The sequence below is a fragment of the Phlebotomus papatasi genome, chromosome 1 (genome assembly GCF_024763615.1).
Source record: "Phlebotomus papatasi isolate M1 chromosome 1, Ppap_2.1, whole genome shotgun sequence".
Lineage (NCBI taxonomy): Eukaryota > Metazoa > Arthropoda > Insecta > Diptera > Psychodidae > Phlebotomus > Phlebotomus papatasi.
In genome coordinates this window covers 4,668,814-4,682,325 of record NC_077222.1, presented here as the reverse complement: position 1 = coordinate 4,682,325, position 13,512 = coordinate 4,668,814, and the positions used below count along the sequence as shown (strand labels likewise).

The 13,512-nt window shown below is 34.2% G+C and overlaps 1 protein-coding gene across 17 annotated transcripts in view; it reads right to left on the bottom strand.

The window, feature by feature from the left end:
* LOC129798489 (ELKS/Rab6-interacting/CAST family member 1) overlaps nucleotides 1-13,226 on the bottom strand; it is a 71,834-nt gene extending 58,608 nt beyond the window's left edge. For 9 of the 17 annotated variants that reach the window (XM_055841651.1, XM_055841664.1, XM_055841657.1 and 6 more), the window contains exons 1-2: nucleotides 12,469-13,225; nucleotides 7,134-7,285 (exon numbers count right to left, since the gene is read on the bottom strand). The gene's annotated coding sequence lies outside the window, so the exon portion shown is untranslated. Of the gene's footprint in view, nucleotides 1-7,133; nucleotides 7,286-12,468 lie in introns of all 17 variants that reach the window. The other 8 variants (XM_055841648.1, XM_055841663.1, XM_055841652.1 and 5 more) reach the window with 1 other exon arrangement.
* Between the last annotated feature and the right edge of the window lie 286 nt (nucleotides 13,227-13,512).

The window sequence follows — 13,512 nt, the reverse complement described above, 5'->3', positions numbered from 1 at the left end:
AATTCATTTGAATATACATTTTAATCAATTCGCGCGTACTTGGAGTACCAAAGTCAAGTCACTTTAATGAACGATATGGAAAGTTTCCGGACTTCTTGTGACATTCTACGGTTCCTTTACATAAACAGGAAGAGGACTTGTTGAGATTGATTTTTGAAATTTAGAACAATGAGCAGTCTATTGAGGCGAATTAGCTGTCCAAAATAACAACCAAAGTGTCCAAATTTACAACCAAGGCGTCCAAAATTTGAGTAAAATTCAACTCTACATATCAATTCATTTTTAAACGTATTAGGTCTACTTTTAGTAAAAACAAAGACGATAAACAGCTTGCCAAGTTTATAACAACCCTTCTGAAAAGAGAATAACAATAAAATCAATTAGTTTTGAAAATATCGCACTTCACTGTCCAAAATTATAGGCTTTTCCCTAATTTGTGGAAAAGATGTTTGCATCAGACGGATCACCTCATAGGACTTAATTACCTTGAATAAATAATACATAGTTTGCTCAATATTTGTTTTAACCCATTCAGTCAATGTACCAGAAATACTTGAGATAGAATATTCATATTTTGGAATTAGTTTCTTTACAGATTAAAAATGATTTTTTTTAAAGAAAAAAACTATCTATTATGGGGGCGCGGGGAGCCGCTGTCAAACACACGTCTTAACGGTCACTGAATTTAAATTCTGTACATTAATTCATTATAAACTCTATTGATTTAAATAGAGCAACTATCTAAGAACATAAATTGGCAATTAAAATTCAAATCAGGAAAAGGAATAAAGGTCTATTTTAACAAATTCGACGGGATTCAAATTTTTCGTCCGCCATTTTGAGCAAAAATTTTGCATGACTTTCCGCGAAGCGAGAAAAGAACAATATATTGTATTTACATCTCTATCGGGCTATTTTTCCCAAGTAATTGAAGGACTAAGGTAACTAAATATCCATTCCCAACAGCAATTCGGATAACATTTACCCAGAAATAAATTATCTAAAATCATTTAATTTGCGTATGATGTGAAATACCATGGTAAGGAATGGATTAAGAAGAACTATAACACCTCACTCCTCACTGTATAATTCTACCCCTAACTAATTCTGCCCCGGTGTCCCCTACAGCCTATAGCCTTTCTTAACCGCCACCTGGGACGCACCCGATAGGTACACCAATCCCACCGGAAGTTTTATTAACAAATTCGATTTCGAGTTTGAGGACTTTCCTTGTTAGAGTTATGCCCCTGTAACTTCAAATTTGGAATCTTCTGCCAAAACTGCGATAGAACTTATGTAACAACCTAAGAAGAAATTAATATAAATGTAGTGTGGAATAATGCTGTAAAATTTCCCCTTTTAGAGAATTTCCCCCAAAGTACCATATACGAACAATTTACTAAGATGAATACACCACTTTGTTCTCACAATCTGCTACTTTATTTCTCATTTTATCGTACACTCCCCCGAATATGGAGATGAGAAGCGGTAGATTTTTTTTTCTGTAAAATTTCAATCTCATAAATGAATATTTCTCTTTCATTTATTTTCCTTTCGATGTACACTTCTTTTTTTGCTCATTTATCCCTCCTTTCGATTCGTTCAGCTTCTCATTGTGGTGTGTCTGGTGTTTTCAATGGATATTTATAGAATTTTACTTTCAGTGATTTTTTTTTACTCATGCTTCTCTTTACTCCTAAACAACCAACCCTCCTGCCCATTTATTCGCGCCACTAAATCAACAAGCTTGTTTAGAGGTTTGTAAATACTCCGGTGAGTGATCCAGAAACGTGAGGTGCACAAGAGATTAGCAAATTGCAAATTTTTCTCGTATTCATCATCAAGGGAGTTACACGAACTAGAATAAAGATTGTATGACCAACGTTGATCCCCAGACACTTTTTTTTCTACATTTTTTTAATCTGGCGCGATAAAAGAGAGACAATTGGGGCGATTTGCGTGGAAGGACCAACGAGTAAATGGGATTCCACAAATTTGTCTCTTGTACCAGAATGCATTTTTAATTAATTCAGAGTCAAGTTTACACTTTCAACGCGAAAAAAACTTAGAAGAAAAAGAGATTGGATGTGTAATTCGATAGAGTGAGAAGTAAAGAAAAGAAAATTCAAGTGGATTTCTATTTCACAATAAATTCCATGTTGGAAGTGAAGACGTCTTTTGACGAAATGCTCATGAGGGACTGACTCAAAAGACGAGAAAAACGTTTTAAGCGCCAATGTGATAAATAAATTATTAAGCGGCTCCACAATCACCATCTTGGCGCGTCTCTCTGGCCAAGAATAGGCATCTGCCTCTCCCATTCCACCCCCTTTTACAACACTTTCGCCTCCAATGTTGCCTCACTGTCTCGAGCTATTGGGAGAAAATTTAGAAAGTACAAAAAATAAAAGTCAATACGGCTCAGTGAATCTTCCAAAAAATATCAAAAAATTGTTTAAATCAAAATTAAAGTTTTGATTAAAGCTTTACTACTGGAACTGAAAATTAGAGCAGTATGTCGAAACTGTACTAAATTTCGAACAGTTTGTAATATCGGACACTTCTTTTTATTCTCAAAATTCTCTAAATTTTTAGGGTTTTTTTTAATATTCTAGGAGGTTTAGAAGTTATAAAATGTCAATGAAACAAAAAACAAATAGCCTTAACGAATGACTCGGTGTCCCAAATAGCATACAAAGTATAATATCTACACCTTTATTCAATTTTAAGCGTATTTTACGCAATTTTAATACTCTTAAAAAGTAACAAAAAATTTCAATTAGTATATTAAAAATATTATATTTTAAACATATAAGACTTTGAGGATTATATGCAACATGTCCGAAATTTGGCACAGTTCCCCTTATCCATCTTGTTATTTTATTTGTTCTTTGTGCTTTTTGGTCCCACCTCCCCTTTTCACCAAACGTCAAATTTGTATAACCGTTTATTGTATAACCGATTTGATCAAATTTGGATATTTAGAAAGGTCCTTAAATTCTTAACACCAGTTCTAATTAGTAAAAAAAAGCATCCGTAATTGTTTTATATTTGTTCGAAGTTTTGCTTTTAAAATAATTACTGAATTAGAGGCCAAATGGTGGCAGGTATCAACGACGACCCCCATAAATCGATTATTATTCTCCCATCCCTGTTTTTCCTCCTGAAAATCATATTCTTTGGTTTATTTGGGATTTTAATTGAATATTTGTAAGAAAAATATGCGTACACACTCTCTGGCTATCTATAATATGGGTCGCGGTCAAAATCCTGAAAGCCAAAAGTCCCGAAAGCCAAATCCCGAACGCCGAAATTCCGAAAGCCAAAATCCCGAATGGGCCAAAATCCCGAAAGTCAAAATCCCGAATGGGCCGAAATTCCGAAAGCCAATATCCCGAATTCTTCAAAGTGTCATAGCTACTCCCACGATATCACCCGCGCTTGCTAGGGATATAGGGAAGTGTTCTGTGTCTTGGGGAATTATTCTACACATTATCCTCCACATAATTTCATCCCTTTCAGAATTATGAACATTCGAGATTTTGGCTGCCTCCGCTATAATATCTATAATAAGCCATCTATATTAATTCAAAACAAAAAAGCGACCCGACACACAAAATTTATTAAAAAAAAAACTTATGATAAATGCTTTTAGAGATAATAGAATATAGGTACATATAATAGTTTTTATTAGTTTAGTCAAATAAAGACGCTTATTATTGCTGGAATAATTCTAATTGATATTTTTCATTTTCAAAATTTGTCGTTGCGTTGGTAAATCATTTTCTAGATATTTTCTCGAGCTAATTTACGGTTTATTAATTCCACTTTTAATATTTTGATTCAAAAGTATTGCATTGAGGGGTTTATTTTTAAGAAAAAATAAAGCTGAACTGGAGGTTTTTTCTCCTGAAAAGTCGTCAGAAGTAAGATACGACAAATGCTGATTTAACTGACGATTTATTCTGCAAAGCTAAGATACTTTGCCATCTATTTTTTAGATATCTTTTAATTGGATAGCAAAAAAGAGTTTGCTTGGTAGTTTCGACAAAATGACAAGCTATCATTTTAAGTATAATAACTGATCTACCTGATCTATGATCTTTAAAAACAAAAGGATACTAAGGTAAAGTACCCTGTAGTCGGCCGGTTTCTCAACTCGGCCAGTGCGACTATTTATTCAATTTACTTAGATTTGTTATAATATGGTCTTACCGATTTAACATTATAAGGTGTATTATTTTATATATAACGTAAATCAGTGAAAATTTCATAGAAGTTGACTATAAAACGTTAAAAAATTGGTTAAATAATTCAACTGGCCGAGTTGAGAAACCGGTCGACTATAGGGTACTTTACCTTAGTTACCTTTCGAATGCTCTTAATTTCGAATATTGCAATTTTTTCGGAGTTCTTTGCATTCCTCAGAAAAATCATAATAAACATTTTACTGCTCGAACTCAAAGACAGAGCAGTTAGATAATCGTGTTTTTTCTTTCAACATGTTATCGTTCTTTTCCCTTCTCCTCTCTCCTCTCCCCACCAAAACGATGTTTTTTTTTGTTTTTTTCTCAAAATTGGCCCAAGCTTTTTCAATAAATTTCGGATATGTTTTAGAGGTAGTCCAGACGAACATTTCGGCCAAGCATAGCTATTACCGGAAAATTCCCCATTCCAATTATTGAAGATCAAAAGTTAACCACTTTGGAGGAACCATTTTTCAACCGATTTGCTTAAATTTGGATCATTTGGAAAAGTATTGAAATTTCGAACCCGGCTGCATCGGTCTTCATCGGTAATGAACCGGTTAAGTACCGATTTTTGATTTTCAAATATTTTTGTGATTTATGCATCAATCTGATCTCTAGTAGACCATTAAGCATAAAAGATTAATCGATAACACGGTGAGCTCTATCTTGTGAGTTCGAGCATTTCGCAAATTTTATTCAAAAACACACCATCGGTTCCTAGTCTAAAAAACAACGACTATTATTCGTCGTTTGTATCAGCAATTGTCGTAACTTCTTCTTTACCTAATCAGGCATTCCAATAATAAGGAAATATAGAAAAATCATGCACAATCCTCTCGTTCAGTAATAACCTTCCCGATTTGAGAGCTCTCTCCGGTAGAGGTTTTTCCTTTACCGATTCGAAGATATATCAGAAAGAACTTACCTAAAACCCCTTTGAAAGTTCGAACGTTTAAACCGACGAGTTACACAAAAATAAGCAAGTTCCTAAAAAGGACATCTCTTTGAGTGAAAGTGCAATTAAGACGTTCTGCCATCCTGAATTTCGACAAAACTACACAAAAATTCACTTTTTGCAGCAAACTTTGGACACTGTTGTTTAAAATTTTTTTCGATTGAAGTGTCAAGAATATCGAAATTCGAAATGGCAGAACAATTAGCGCTAAAGCGCCAGGTACGTGAACTTGCACTTTAGGCTTCCGGTAGATTTTCGAATGGGTTTGGCTTGGCTTTGGAGTGGCTTTGTCTCTTCGAAAGGTTATTACTGAACGGAGCCAATCCTTCCGTACAGAAGTAGAGTTTGGCAAAGAGAAAAGCCATTCGAAAATCTATTTAAAAAGCCAAAAAAGAGACTTTCTTACTTCTTGATACATTCGTAAGGTTGATGAAGTACGTCCTTTTCGAATTTCGAAGTTTTCAAGTATCAAAATGTGATGGTCTTCACATTGTTGTGAGGAAAAAAACAGAAGAACGACGTTTACTGTTCTTGTCCAATTAATCACTGCGTAATCACTGAGTAACTCTTGTGCTACCTTTTTTTGTGTGATATTTGAGAAATTTTCTCCACCTTGTTCGAAAATTTAGTATGAAAATTCGAAATTGAATTTGAATTCTTCAAATATCAACGACTTTTTGTGCAAATGGAGTTCCATTTATCTTTTATCCAAGACACTATTGGAGAATCAAAATCTACTTGAGCTTACACCCAATAGGTCTCTTATGCTGTGAACGTTTCAATTGTTGATCAGGTTAAGAGGCAGTTACTAATAATGTAAATAATGTAAACACAAAAATCAAGTGTAATAGACGTGCGGTACTTTTTAAACTTAAAAGAAAATTCTTTCGTACATCGTATTGCATCGCATCGCATAGTTGTATATGATCTTTTTGCTAGCCCTAAAGAAGATTATAGATGAAAAATTACTTCTTCGTCAAAATTTTCACAACCATGTGTCTTGGTGGCGATTATGATTGATATCACCCAAAATGGGCCTTATTAAAAATACATAAATTTCATTAGCAATATCCATCATTAACTTTTCGTAATATTTTAGGGTTGATTTTTGTGAAAATTTCATTTATTTCTTTCACTCGTTCACTGAACTCTTCAATTTAATAATTCACATCACAGCCTTTTCGATTTTTGCGAGGTCGATCTTTTTTTTTTGGTCATGCTGAAACGTGATTACGATGGAAGTAACTAAATTCTTGAGTGAGTCTTCTCAACTTCCTGTTTTTCCTCTCATTTAAAATTGAATCAATAAGTCTATCTCTCTGGCATTTTACTCCCTTTTTTTCCACTCTGGTAGACACTTTTCCCAGTTGAGAATCGAAGCATTGTGAATGTGTTAAATGTGAATGAAGAACTTTTTTCTTTCGTCAATGAAGGCACAATTTGGTGTACTGGGAATTCTTCAAGAGAAACATGATTTCTTTTATTCCCCTTTTTCACTCAATATCACTTGCATGGTGATTATTTATTAAATGTTTTTCCAATTGACTTTTGAGAACATCTAAAGAAATGGGAAATTGAATCGATTGTGAAAATTAGGTTGCTAGAATGGAAGGGTACCCAGGGGGCGGGAGGTAGAATTAAAAATTATATCTTTTGAAGAACTCAATAGTGTTGTTAGCTAAAAATGAATTGGTTTTTGGGGAGGGTATTTTGTAAATCTGATACGATCGATTTAATTTTCTATATTTATAATATCAAATGTCTATATTTAAAGTTTAGTTGAATATTCATTATTTGAATTGGATGATTTTGTAGAAGCCAAAATACTCGGTCATCAATTTAAAAGGGTTGGAAAATGGGAAAGTCAAATATTTGCATATACCTTTTGGACACATAAGAATTTCTGAATGTATAATGGTATCACTTACAGCAATTGAAGTCAGACTTTCTAGCGGCATATCTCCCGAAAATCCACACGTTGCTCGTTCTTTAATTTAATGTTTTCTCACGATGTTCTTCGACTGGTACTTTTCCTTCACTTATAAACCACCTCACTCCCTTCACTTGTGATTTATTTTCTCTGTAGAATGTAGAAGAAAATGGGAAAAAAGTCCTCAAAGTAATTTTTGTGAATCTTCCGTTTTCTTTGGGGGAACTTGTAATTTTCTCTGCTGATTTCTTCACTTCCCTGCACAAATCATCTTTTCTTTTTTTGACCCAGACCCTCCTATATTTAATCTTATTTTTGTTCTCGAGGATCCTCCACTGATATCAATAGAGGATGTTTCCATGGAAGAATGATTGGAAGGATAAAATGTGACAAATAAAACTATAATTCGACATTTATCGCTTTTCCGTGGCTTTTCCCTTCGGTTTTTCGCGAACATTGATTTTTGCACGCCTGAATGCCAAAATATTCTCTCTCTCACTCTCCATAGAAAAAGGACACAAGATTTCACTGGAAAAGTCTTAATGGATAATTTTCCTCGTAAAGTTTCCTTTTTTACGAGATTTTTCACGAGAATATTCTTCGCAAAAAATCAATTTGCATCTTTGCGAGAACTTTTTGGGGATGAAAGACATGAACTTAAAGTTGTCAAAGAAAATTTCTTGATTGGTAGAGACTGTGGAGTTTACTTATTTTCTTTGAAAGCTGCTTAATAAGGGAAATCAGTAGGAAATTATGAATAATTCTCAATTTAGCACTTGTTTGTGTTGTTAAAATTTCAGTGATGATATAAAAAGGGGTGACAGAGGCTCCTAGGCTTTTCGAAATGACTATATTTTTCGTCAAAAATATGTCGACCAAAAAGCTTAGAAGAGATACCATTTCGAAAAAAATTCGAATTTCGAATAAAAATTAGATATTGACTTATACCCGGTTTATTACCGGTTCATAACCGATTGGACCGTGTTCCGAATAGAAATATGAATGATAATAATTGCAAATATTAATATACAATAGAAAATTTAAAAAAAAAAAAAGAATCTAATCTAATGCCCAGCGCACAATAACTGTTATTTATAAACATGTTTTCATAATTTCCCATAAGAGTGAGCGAGATGACTAGATATAGATCTCACTCACTCTCATTAAAATGTCAAAAATACGTTTACAAAACAAAAGTTATTGTACGCTAGGCTAGGCATAACTATTACCTTAAAAAAAAACACTTCTAAATATTCTACCTTTTTGATAAAGAAGTTTGAGCATTCACAATGCATTTATAAGTTAGTAAAATAAGCCATAAAAATATTATTCATTTGCAGTCCTTTGTCTAAAATTTCCACAAATTTTAGTAAACTATCGTAATAAATGTGTACAGTCATTTCACATCTGTGAAATATTTTTCATTTTCAAACTTTCAATATTATATTTATTTAAACTTTTATATAGCAAAACTTTATATGAATGCATAAAACTGAATTTACTGCATATATATTTTTTATGAAGTTTATAAGCTTGTTGATGTTAATTAGAAACCTCCTATATAAAAATCTTTATTGATAAAAATAATTGTCTACTAAACCAATTTGAATATTCTGAAGCAAATTTTCTTTCTTTAGTTTTGCATGTATGATCGTATATTAAGTTCAAATACATAAAGATAACTTTTATAACTACATTAAGATGCAGTATATGAAATTGCATAATAAATTAGCATATTAAGTGAATTACACTGGAAAGTAACAAGAAATAATAGTGTAAACAAATAATCGATGAGTTTTCAAGGTTAAATGTCGATAGACGGCTAGAAGTAGATGATTTCAGATCCACCCCCCCCCCTCCTTCCGCCATTTTGAAACACCCACAAATTTTGTTTTTTCAATAACTCAGCACCTATGGCATCGATCGATCTCAAAATTTAGTATGTTGTAGCTGGGCCTAAGAGCTTTCGATCAGTACCAAACTTAAGGTACCCCGATCCCCCTGACCCGAGCTAGAAGGGGTCAAAAATTCAATTTTCAAATAGCCATATCTCTGGTTTTAATTATCAGAACTTAAAAAAAATTCGTGTTTTGGAAAGCTCTCGTGGAGTACTACAAGCCTTATGACATACCAATTTCTAGAAACATTTTCTAGAACTAAAATACGTGAACATAACAAAAGAATAAATTTTTGCTAGACGAACAAATGTTTGTAAAAAAAAAGGAAAAATGCTCGTCAAGGTTACGAACTAAGTTTGTGAAAAAGTACAAACTGTTACAAACTCTTTACGCTTTTCTGTCATTTCATAAGTCCTCAGTAGAAATTCACAAACATTTACGAAAAATTTTACGAAATATTTTTTTCTATTAAACAATCATTTAAATTAAGAAGGTATTTATAATTAAGATTAGCATCTGCTCCGCTTTAAGTTTATCAAGCCATACTTAATATGCGATCATACATTCAGTTGGCAAATTACTGTCCGAACTCAGAGAGAGAGAGCAGTTATATAATCCACATATTTTTCAATTTGTGACACGGCTGGAGGTCAACCGGTAAGAGATATTGACTTCCGGTCTTCGACGACCCCCCATAAGTCAACATTATCTAGAACAGTCTTTTTTATTTCCCCCCACCCACTCCTTCCCCTCCAAAAGCATGTTTTTTGGTTTTTTTTGAAAACTTTCGAACGATTTTGTTCATTTTCGGATATGTTTTAAAGGTAGTCTAGGCGAATCCCGTCTGACCAGATAAGCGTGGATTATAGCCTGAATTAACCCCTATCTTTCATACCTTACTTTTAAGAACGTCCCCTAAATATATATGAAGGACACTGTTTTGCGTTCATGGTGGTGAGCAGCGGAACTAAGAAAATTATGTTGCTGAGCAACACAGCTGTCAGTGACAAGATGGAATATTTTCCAAAAGATTTTATTTGTTTTTAAATTTTGCGCAAAGATTGTGAGTGATTTTAGTGTTTTTATTAATAATAATAAATATGCGGTAGTTCGTTTCTTGTAGAGAAGAACATAGTGAGTACAAAAAATAAGTTTGCAATCGTGAAATACGTGTTTTTCTTTCCTTTTCGTTAGTGTTTTTTAGAAGACAATTTTTTACACAATTGGTTTTGCTTTTCCAAAGTGTTAAATGGTTCATACTGGTAAATTAAAATATATCACTATCTTTGTAGCTCCAATCGTTTGTATAGAATTCTAAAGTAAAATCAGGATGTGCAATTGACAGTTTCATTCCACCGCCATTGATGTACGTAGCAAAATCAAGTCCTTAATTCGGGCCTACCACTCGGATCATGCCGATGAGGGCTAAAATAGTGCCTAAAGCTGGGTGTTAATTATGGCTCAAAGATGGGCCCCCTTACCCTGTGTCAGACGGGATATTTCGTCCTTGAACACCTATCTTCGAAAACCATTTCAATATCGAATTTTCGAATATCAAAGTTTAACCACTTTGGAGAGCCTTTTTTCAACCGATTTGATTAAATTTGAATTTTTTTTTGAAAGATCTTGAAATTGTATCGGACGTGATCAGTAGTGAATCGGTAATATATCCGTAAATGGTTTATCTTTCACGGATTTACTTTCTCATTTGTTCGCTTATTACTCATGCTAATATATTTTTAAACCTACTTTTCTGAAGCAGTTTCTTATTTCGGAATGGTTTTTTTTATTTATCGATCAATTTAATCGATACTAAGGCAATATGTACTGTACATGTACCCAAAAAGCATGCGAAAAGATAATACACGGATAGCTCTATCTTGTGAGTTCGAACATTCCTCAAAGCTGGGACGCCTTGTCATCTCTTTAACTAGGGGAAAGCACGCTGCCTTCGGACGACTCAAGCTTCGGACAATTAATTTTTTTTCTATATCTTCCTTATGGATTTCAACTAAAGCTCTTTCCTGAAAATTTGAGGCATTGGACTAGGTATTTATTAAAGTATAATATTATAAAGGACCAAATTCATTTATAACACATTGAAAAAAAAATTATTTGTGTGAAACATAAATCGTCCAAAGGTGGCGCGTTTTCTCCTAACAATTGAAAACTTGGATGCATGCGAAGTTTAACTGTGTTATCACACTTGCATATTAAAATTTGAATATCCAAATGTGTAATTTGTGTATTTGAATAACTTTATATTCAAAATTTGATCTATTTGTTGATAAAAAGGTAAACTTGGCCCGCAAAATTTGATATAAATTGATTTAGCATTAATGCGAAAAATTAATGCGATTTTCTCTTTAATTTTTTAATGTGAAAAATATTTATGCTTTAGGTAAATTTAAACTTATTTTTGCAGGATAAGTCCACTTATTTAACAATAAATAGAAAAACCCCAAATATTGAGTGACTCAAAGACAAAAATAACATATTTGGATGTTCACAAGCGACAATTAATGTGAATCACATTAAAATTTTAATGTGCAAGTGTGATAACGCCGTAAGGAAAAGAAAATCAAAGAAAACGTCTCTCGAAATCCATAATTCCTGGAGATTTCTAAAAGAGGATTTATCAAATTCAAAGATAAGCGAAGATTTCCACTGGGAAAATCCTCTGAGAAAACTTTTCAATAGCCAGAAAATCATTGCACTATCTTTAATAATTCCTTTTCACTTTTTCATCGTATGACACACTTTTGGGCTTTAGCAGTCTATCTCAAAAAGTGCATTGAATTGGGAATGACAGGATTTTGGGTGAAAATTGGAGGTGTATGGACTGAGGTGATGAATAATGGGAAAATTATAGAGTGTATGTGTAAAAAAAAAAGAGTCCACTTCGCGCGCCCAATCAACGCGCCAGCGAGAGCTTTACACCTTCATTGGAAAGGTGCTGAGTATGGGGGGGTTAGTGGGTGGCTGATGGGGCCCCTGGTGTGGAAAAGTGCCCCCGAGAGAGTGAGAAAATTCGAGAGAGAGAGAGAGAGAGAGGAGAGAATTGTTGGGGAGAGTGCGAGAAATGGCACAAATTGACACGAATCGATATACACTATAACAATTGGCTGGTTGGAATTTTCACTACGAGCCACACACACAAAATGGATTTTATGGGCGCCACTTGATTTTCCACCCCAGTGATGATGAAAAAAAAATTAGCCTAGGAAATGTGGAAAATTCTTTTTCTTATTTTTCTCTTGGAAAAATGTACGGTATCCTTCTTTTTTTTTCAACTAAATTATTGCAGCATGACTATCTACATATCAATCCCTAACTAATCCGGAAAATTTATGAAAAATTCATCTTCCACATCAAAGAATTGATGGTGGATATTTTCCTATCTTCACATTGAATATTTTCTCACTAGTTTTTCACCTTTTTCTTCTCCAATGAGATATCCTTTAGAACATTTTTTTTTCTTCCAACAGAGACTCAGAGGAAAATGCTATAGTCCATCGTCGTCCATAGTGGGAAAGTGATTTTTCTCTTGTAGGGAGGCGGAGGGGGGAGCTTTCACGGAAGGAGCTTTTCCTGACTGTTTCAGGGATTTCAAATTCACCAAATACTGAGAATTTTTTTATTCTCAGCTCACGCACTTTTCAAATTCACTCACAGGCACATTTTCCGAGTTTTTCCTTTTCGTGGGAATTTTTCTGACCCCCAGCCCAGAAGCTATAAAATTTAGGGGGTAGGGGGGGTGGCATTATTTTTAACTCAGAAAATTGTACCCCATTTTGGGGCTATACGAAGCACTACCCATTTTTTTCTACGAGATATATACACTTTTCTTTTTTAAAGTACACTCCAATGTCCCACACAAAACTACTCCCAGCTTTTCCAGCTTACACAGTTTTTTTCCACCAAAAATTTTTTTTTCTTCCAGCTACTGAGGGAGAAGAAAAAAAAGTTCTCCACACACTTTTTCGAGTCCGTGGTGTGGAAAATGTCCCGTGGAGGCTCAATCTGGGGGCTCTAGTGTGTTCTTTTGGGGGTGAAAATGTGGGTTTTTTTCACCTCCAGCAGAGCCTCACTTAAATTTTCTTTGGCCACTCTAAAGCACTTGTTCCACGACGACGAACTGATTCTGGTGCACTTTTCCAACACAAGAGTGTTTCAAGTGAGAGGATCAATGAAAAAGGCCCCAGAGACACGGATTCGGCGCAATTGGAGCTACGTTGAGCTCTCATGGGAGAGTCTCTCTTTTTGGGGACTGATGAAGAATCTACAGAATTGAATGGAAGCTCCATGAAATTCTCCTCCAACTCATTCAATTCTCTCCTCAGGGCTCCAAAGTCCCCAAAGAGAGTAAAATCTCTGAAAATAATTTGGAAACAGTTTTTGAACACCACAGAGCGGTGCGTGTCTTGACTAATTCTACCAGTGCTTCCTAAACTTCACTCATACACCTTACAAAACGAT